Here is a 9,313-nt window from a genome sequence, read left to right on the forward strand (position 1 = left end):
ATATCACCTACCCAATCTGAATCCACAAACCCATGAATACAAACTGAATGCAGAGATCTAGAAGAGTTACCATGATAACATATGGAGTAATCTAATGTAGCCCTCAAATATCTGAATGCTCGCTTAACTGCATCCCAATATACCCATCCAGGATTAGCCACAAACTGACTCAAGACTCCCACTCCTTGGCAATGTCTAGTCTAGTACAGACCATAGCATACATAAGACTGCCAACTACACTAGCATAAGGTACTCTACTCACGTCCTCCATCTCACTAGGAGATTTTGGACAATCATATACAAATAACTTTGTTCCCACAGGAATAGGAACACATAGTGGTCTACAATATACCATGCTAAACCTGTCCAACACAGACTTCACATACTTACTCTGACTCAACCAATGTTTTCTATTAGACCTGTCTCAACTGATTTCCATACCCAAGATGTACCTTGCTGTCCCAAGATCTTTCATCTCAAACTGTGCTGACAACTGAGATTTAAAATTAGAAATCATACCCTTACCCTTCCCAAACAACAACATATAATGCAACAATAAGAAGGTGATCATTTTAAATTCTGAAATAAACACAATGATCTGATTTCGATCTTACAAATCCAATTGACAACACAAAGGCATCAAACTTAAGGTACCACATCCTAGGAGATTGCTTCAAACCATATAGAGATTTCTTTAATCTGCAAACTAAGGATTCTTTACCTTTAACAATGTAGTGCTCAGGCTGTGACATATAAATCTCTTCCTCCAAATCACCATGAAGGAAAGCTATCTTCACATCCATCTGTTCTATCTCTAAATCATATGATGCAACAAGAGATAACATAAATCTAATGGATGTCAACTTTGCAACAGGAGATAATATTTTACCATAATCTATTCTCTCTACCTGTGAATACCCCTTTGCAACCAATATAGCTTTGTACCTTTCAACGCTGCCATCTACACATAATTTCTTCTTAAACACCCATTTACAGCCAACAGATTTTCTCCCTTTAGACAAAGGTACAGGGTCCCAAGATTTTTTTTCTCTAATGAAGGCATTTCATCATCCATAGCCTTAATCTAGGAACCTTCATCTTCCATGTTCAAAGCCTCTTTAACATATCTAGGCTCATCAATGTTAGTAATCAAAGCAAAAGCACAACTAGAATCTAACATAGAATAACCAAACTTTTCTGGTTGCTTTCTTTCTCTTGTGGATCTCTTCAAGGGCTATAGTTGAGGTTGTTCTTCCTCTTCTTCAGAACTATCAAAGCTGCTAGAGCTCTCCTCATCATTAGACCTAACATGGTCTCTCTGCTCAGTCTTCTTAGGGGGAGGAGGCAACTAAACAACATCTTTTTCTTTTCTTTTTTCATTTAGTTGTATCACAATAGGAGAAGATGTTAGCTCTCTAAAAATAACATTTCTGCTATACAACACCTTACTAGTCACAGGATCCCAAAGCTTGTATCCTTTCACACCAGCATTGTACTCGAAGAAAATACATTTAACAGCTTTGTTTTCCAACTTAGATCTTTTCTCCTTTGGAACATGTGCATAGGCTTCACAACCAAAAACACAAAGATGTCTAATTGAAGTCTTCTTACTAGACCACACCTCCATGGGTGTCTTACCAAAAAGGGCTGATATAGGAGATCTGTTAACCAGATAGCAAGTAGTGGCCACAGGTTCAGCCCAAAACCTTCTTTCTAAACTAGCTCCATTAAGCATACTCCTAGCCTTCTCCATCAGTGTCTTCTTCATTCTCTCTGCAACTCCATTTTTCTCTGGGGTATAAGGAGTTGTCTTATGGCTCTCAATACCTTGTTCTTTACAGAACTATTCAAACTCTACTGAGCAAAACTCACCACCATTGTCAGTTCTCACACACTTAATCTTCTTACTAGTCTGATTCTCTACAAGGGCTTTAAATTCCTTGAATTGACTAAAGAATTGTGTCTTAGTTTCAAGGAAATAAATCCATGTCCTTCTACTATAATCATTTATGAAAGATACAAAAAATACAGACTTGGAGATTGAAGGAACTTTTACAGGACCAAATACATAAGAATGAATAAGATCCAAAACATCAAAAGATTTGTGAGAACTAGAGTAAAATTGAAAACGATTTTGTTTACCATAGACACAGTGTTTATAGAAGTCGAACTCAAGATTGCAATCATTTAACCCCTCAACAAGACTTTTATTTTTAAAGGTTATGAGACCCTTTTCACCAATGTGACCAAACCTCAAATGCCATAACATTGTCTTTTCTGCAGGAAGCTTACCTTCCAAAGTGTTTGCATTGCCATCAGAACCAATAACCATAGTATTCTTCACTGCTCGTTCAGATGGTGAGGATGAAGAAGTATTACATAGAGGAATACATGCATATAGCTGAAATAAGGTACCTCTCCTAGTACCCCTTGCAAGCACTATCGATCCTTTCAACATCTTGCATCGTTCTTTCAAAAAAACAACTTGCACACATACATCATTCAACATACTTATAGATAATAATTTTTGTGCCAAACCTGGAATGTACATAACTCCATTGATTCCCTTTACTCATCCATTAGGAAATTTGATAGTGACCCTTCCGCATCCAACTATCTTTAGGTGAGAATCATCACCCAAGTACACCTTTCCACCATCGAACTCTTCATATTTTGAGAACCAAATTCGATGAGAGGTCATGTGAAAAGATGCACCCGAGTCAACCAACCACACATCATTAAATGCATGAGCTGCCAAAGGTATGATGAATGCATCACCATCTTCTTGAGATCTTTCTGAAGCTAAATCTGAACCTTTCTTCTTCTTCTTCGACTCTTTGCAATCTTTACGAAAGTGCCCAGGTTTATCACAGTTCCAACATTTTTCCTTGGACTTATTGGAAGTCTTTGACTTCCCACAGGATTTGGATCTACCCTTATTGCCAGAATTATTGTCATTTTTCTTCCCTCTTTCTGTGAATCTCCCACGAACAACAAGGGCTTCTTTTTTCAAAACGGAAGCCTTTCTCCACATCTCCTTTGATAGAAGCGAAGACACCACATCATCCATTTTGAAAGTGACTAACGTGCTTTTGAGAGCCATCACAAGATGGTACCATGAATCCGGTAAAGAAAAAAAAGGTGTGTAGCAATGATCCTCCTCCTCTAACTTGACACCAGCTAAAGTCAAATCTGCAACTAGCAGATTAAATGCATTTAAATGATCCCTTAAGGATCCACCTTCCTACATTTGTAGAGAGTACAACTTCTTCCTCAAGAACAACTTGTTCACCAAATATTTGGACTAATACACGGCCCCAAGTCTTTCCCACAAATTATATGCGATTTTCTCATCTAGAATATTCAGAAGAACTGCATCGGTTAAAAAGAGTCTTATGAGACCCTTAGCTTTACAATCTTTGATATCCCAATCTGCTTGAGCTACAGTTTTTGGTCTTGTAGCATTTGAAGTTGCTTCCCGTAGGTTACGATCTTCCAACATGTCTTTCATCTTCAATTTCCACAACTTGAAATTAGTGCCATTAAATTTCTTCACCTCCATTCTTCCATATGATGAACTCGCCATCTCAATCTGCAAATAAGATTTAGGATGCTCTGCAAAAGACTCCCACTCAACTTGAGATTAGATCAAAATACCCTACCCGACAACTAGGATCAAAAGTTGGTCAAGCTCTGATACCACTTGCAAGGAAACTCAGGTGCAAAAATAGCTTTCTACACTAATCTCTTAAGAGAAGCATGGTGCAAATCCTATTTAAATCTTTTACAATTATAGACTCAATATCATGTAAACAACAATATTTCAGCCAAGCAAGCATAAAGAAAATAGATAGAGAAAGAAACACATAACACAAAGATTTGTCAGTGGGGAAAAACCTTTCGGTAAAACAACCCCACCCCTCTAGAAACTGCACAATGTATTATCTTCAACACAAGGTTACAATACACTTGCAATGCAAGTTCAACAGTGACAACATAAGACACCAGTAGCAACTCCCAGTACCAACAATACACTTTTTCACATTCTACCTCTTTGAAACCCTAAAAATGCTCATAACATGCACTTCACTTTTAGGGTTACTCCCAAATGTAACCGTTTTAGGGTTTTACCATTCTTCGAGAAAATAGGAACCGTAAATTTTTTTTTTGAACCCTACTATTGAGGTAGAGTGTATAGTACTCAAATTTATCAATTGTCACATGTCTTCACCTATCACTAAAACTTCCTAACATAGCTCTTATGTGTCATAGGAATCCGTCATAACCGTTTTAGTGATGATCTCCTTATACACAATTCAAGATGTTGACACATCAACATTATTTGCAAGAAATACATTTTACAAAACAAATAATAAGAATAGGAATTATCCAAGGTTGAGACACCTTATTCCTAACAACATAATCTTTGATACTATTCTCTTCCAACAATAAAGAAATTCTAGTCTTCTACAAACCAAAATTTGAGGCACCATCTAATCTATCCTGATCTTTCAAACCAATTGAAGCCATCTCAAAGGATTAAAAAATAATAATTTTCAAGAGATCAACCCTTAATTTCTTTCCTAGGGAAAAAATTTTCTACCCTTAATAATGCTTCATGTGAAAAATAACACTATTGTAGTCACTGATTATTAATCTCATATTGTAAACAATTATTAAACTACTAAAAAAAAATTTATAGCTAATATCAAAAAAATAACACAACTACAACTTCACCAATAAAATATGAAAATAAATTCACAACAAAAAGAACACAATATTTTTGGACAAGTCATCCCTGAAAAAACCCTTAAGCGAAAACCAGTTCTATAGATGGAAAATATATTAATTTCAGTAAATTAAGAGACACAAAGTTCCTTGCCTCTCAATAGTAGAATTCAAACAACCTCCTAATTTCTCTTGCTAATATTCCCCACTAATATCCCCAACATTATCTCTGCACTCTTGCTAACACTACAAGATTGTTTGCTATCACTACAAACTCATTTTCTAACATTGCAAATACTTCTACAACTTCTTGTGTTCCTCTATTCTGTTCTCCAAATGCCTCACTTGACCCTCTTTTTATACTACCTAACCAAGAGGTTTCTAATTGCTTCTTGATCAAGACAACCTAACCATGAAGTTTCTAGTTGCTTTTTTATTAAAACAACCTAACCAATAGGTAACTAGTGGCTTCTAGAAGGAGCTAATTAATTAACAAATATTTTTTGTAACTCTAATAATTATTTACTAATTAATCACATATGGACAAATAGCTATCGAAGCTACATAAAACTAACGATCCATTGTTGGATGATCATTATCTCTTTTTGTCATTGTTCTTTCAACCAGATTGGATCATCAACATTACTTGACACAATGCCTTCACAATGCGTTCCTGTGTGGCATTCAACTCTTATAAGATAATACCATTTTGGTTTGATTACAAACAGGAGAACCAAACAAATCTAGTACAACTTACCCTCTTTGATCGCCATAGCTACAATGGTTTCAGAAATATTCGTCAACATGCTAAAATTTTGTCTAGAACATGCCCAATCAATTAAATTAACAACCACTTCAAAAGAAATAGAAAGATTAATAGGCATAAAATTGCTGGAATTTGTAATTTCCCCCTCAAATGGATTGTTAAAGAATAATAGAGGATTCTAGAAATTCCAAGAGGATTACCAAATAATGTTAGGTAAAATTAATATTTAGGTTTATAAAGTTCTAGAAGTTGTTTATTTTTAGATAGTTCTAGAAAAGCCTGTTTGTTATATGTCGATTAATTTAGATATTTTTGGAAACAATCAAAGACCTCTATAAATGGAAGCATCTTGTAATGTTATTGACATGGAAAAAATGGTTAATGAAATATATCAGTGCCCCAACATATTGAGTATTTTTCTATTTTAGTTTATCTTGTCCATCCACCTTTCACATGGTATATTAGAATTGTCATAGATTTCTACAAAAAAACCTTATAAGAAAAGAAGTTCACCTTCCACTGCTCCATGGATTTCTTAGTCCATTGGAGAAGATGATATCGCCTCCAAATTCTTTTAACACTCTGTTTATGTCCTGCACGTTAATTATAGCGACTCATTTCTTAATAAAAATCAATCAAAAGCATGATGCCCCTTAGGTGTAACTGTAATTATAACTTAAGATAAACATTCCTCGAGAAAATTCCACAGTAAGTTAAAAACTACATACTTGTCCTCCGAATTCAGTTGCTACCCAGTGTGGGCGTGGCACAACTCCATATTTTTGTAGCATTCGAGTAAGAATTGATATCAAACACGGAGGGCCATAACATTGTTGTCCCGGGGGGATTGCTTATTGGAAATACTATTTCGGTGCAAGTTTGTGGATTAGGAAAATATGTTAGACATCGACAGCATAAATATATCCTTTTTTCTTCTTACCAAGAAATAATTTGTAGTTACCTGCCATTCCAATCCGGGATATGTCATTGGACTCAAATTCAAGCATGCGAATGGCGCATTTGCTATTTTTGCATCAGATGCTATTCCGGCTACAGTGTCTTTATCTCCGGGTAGGCTGTTGATCGCTATGCAAATCTGTAGTAAGTTATGGTTGTGTCATAGAACTAAATCAATGAGAGACATAATTGGTATGGCTGGAAAGTTTGGGTAGCTTGCTTAATTATTCCTTTAACAAGTTCAAAATTGTAGTGTGCTCCGTTATCGTATATATCCTCCAGAATATCGTACAGGGAACTCTTATCAGTGATATTTCTGCACGAGGAATACCGAGATAAGAGATTTTGATCAGCAGTATGCCCACTATAAGGTACCAAGAGATAATTTTCGTTACTTACTGGCAAATGTTGAATATCTCGCTTGCAATATTCTGCACATTAGTCTAAAATGTCAAATTTGGTAAATACAATGGTGAGATTAAGCTGAAAGAGATTAGTGAGCATACCTTGAAAACGTTTGTGACAACGCTGCCATAACCATAAGTGGGAGTCATGTCATCGAAGTAAAGGAGAGGTGCAGATGAAGTGAGGGTACCAATTGTTGTGTGGATACTTGAGGAGATGTTTTCAATTCATAAGTAGGAGATACTTTTTGAGACTGTTTAAACATTACACACTAAGTTTTATTTTAAAATCAAAAGTGTTAAATAGTCAAAGTCTACTTATTTTTCTCAAGCTTAATTTTCTCCTTCGTATGATGTTTAAAGGTACCTATATTTTCCACAACAAGTTAACTTATGATATTGCTATCAGAATTTAATTCTGTAGTTTTTTAGTCAATCTCATTGACCCATGTTCTATGAATAGCTATTCACACATCAATCTCATTACTTAAAACTCATTTAATCTAATTTAATCCCAAGTACTTAAAAACATAAAAAAAATATTCTATGTGAAATGAATCCTACTTACTTCCACCATAGGATGCACCAAATACAACGACTGGACAATTCTCAGCGTTTAAGGTTTTCTTCAAATCGACAATGACAGTGGCATAATCAGCCAAGGCCTGCGTGGATGTGAAATAACCCAACGTGTTCGCATTTCCATAGGCTGCCGGCTCTCCCCCGAATCGCATTGACTTCCAATAATATCGGTGCTGTATATCTTACAACAATTAGCCCTAATAACGTACTCGTTAAAATAGAATCCCGAAACTATGACCGAACATACTAAATTTATTCTGTAATATAAAACGAAGAGTATGGAATTAAAGAGAAATCAGTACACTAGCTCTATGTATAGCACAAGAGCTTTGAAGTTAGGAGCATGTTCTATGATAATGCCCACATCCAAGTCGCCTCTAATCTCTTGTTCCTCGCCCAACCATACAAATATGGGAGAATTGTTTTGAGCGCCACCCCAGTTGAAATAACGTTGGGGAAAGGTTTGATAGCTCTCTGGGAAATGTTTGATTGTTCCACAATTTGGGTGTAGTTGTACGAGACCAAACTTGTACTCGAACCTGTGGAATTAGTGATTCGAGATCTCTTTCAACTTTTCGGAAAACTGCCACGTATACGATTCCTCCTGAGAATTGATGGCATCCCATTAAGCCCATCAATTCATGAACACGGATCAACTCCGAAACATAAGCCAAGATAACCAGAATTGTATAAAAATGGTCAAATTCAACTGATGGAATTTCATTTCGTATTGATAGCTGCAACACTATTCTGAGAAAGTTTTACTTATGAATTGCGTCTTCTGTGAACGATATATAGAAAAAAATTTAACTTTCATATATATATGATTTCACACGTATTGTTTACCTGAAATTTATAATCTCGATGGAACTTATTGTAAAAAAATGACTCCTCGTAAACACGTAGTCGACGATAACAACGAAGATTGTTAATTTACCTCAATGCTTTGTCGACATATTTTCGACTTCAAAAACCTTGTACTTTAGTGGGGGTCGACTTATTCTGGAGTACAAAATATTGTATGTGCTACAGATGGCGATTTATGCTCAAGGATAAATATACAGAGAATAAGACAAAATGCAACAGCAAACTCAAGAAAGTCTTTTATTCATTCAAACTCTGAAACGATCACGTTTCTGAGAAGTATACCTAATGGTAAAAATTGAAGTTGCAGTCTCTATAGTAGATATTATAGAAATATTATGCAAAATTTTTTTTGAGAAGCCACGCACACTGATTGTTAAAGTGGTCCATGGAATTGAAAGAATAAATCATGGTAGTGAGGATAACATGCAGACAAGTATCAATTAATTATTAGTTCACCCTTGATGTTGATGGATGGGCACAGGTAAGGAAAACTAAAAACACAGAACACAATGTGCTGTGGTACGATAAAAATATATTGTATTTAATTTATCATGATTTCAAATGAATATATAGTGTCTTTTTATAGGCAAGTATACAATGTTCTAGAAAAATCCATCATTAGGCAACAAGACAAAATTTCTACAAACTTCTGGCAAATACTTCAGCCAATATAACCAAAACATAAACCTAATAATCTAGAAACATCTAATGATGGCAAATTAATTCTTAGTAGAAATTATTATTTCTAACATTTCCCACTAGTTTCTACTATCAAATGTTGTTACATAAAAATCCCAATGTGCTATGTAATCTTCATATTTGTTAATGCATGAGTAGTGTCTTCCAAGGTTGCGGCCTTTAATTTCTACAAACATCTTGTCAGCAATTGGTTGCCAACAATTTCCTCTTTTCATAGGATCCACTGATAATTTTGCCCCATCTATCACAAATGCCGATGATAGGGTTTACTAATAACCTTTTGCCTCTTTGACGCCTTGCTCTAATATGT

The 9,313-nt window shown here is 35.3% G+C and overlaps 1 pseudogene; it reads right to left on the reverse strand.

Annotated features, from left to right (window-relative positions):
* Positions 1 to 5,288: 5,288 nt before the first annotated feature.
* Positions 5,289 to 8,076, reverse strand: LOC149532850 (uncharacterized; annotated as a pseudogene).
* Between the last annotated feature and the right edge of the window lie 1,237 nt (positions 8,077 to 9,313).

This window comes from Cupressus sempervirens, chromosome 10 (genome assembly GCF_028749045.1).
Source record: "Cupressus sempervirens isolate cs-2001-9-10 chromosome 10, ASM2874904v1, whole genome shotgun sequence".
NCBI lineage: Eukaryota > Viridiplantae > Streptophyta > Pinopsida > Cupressales > Cupressaceae > Cupressus > Cupressus sempervirens.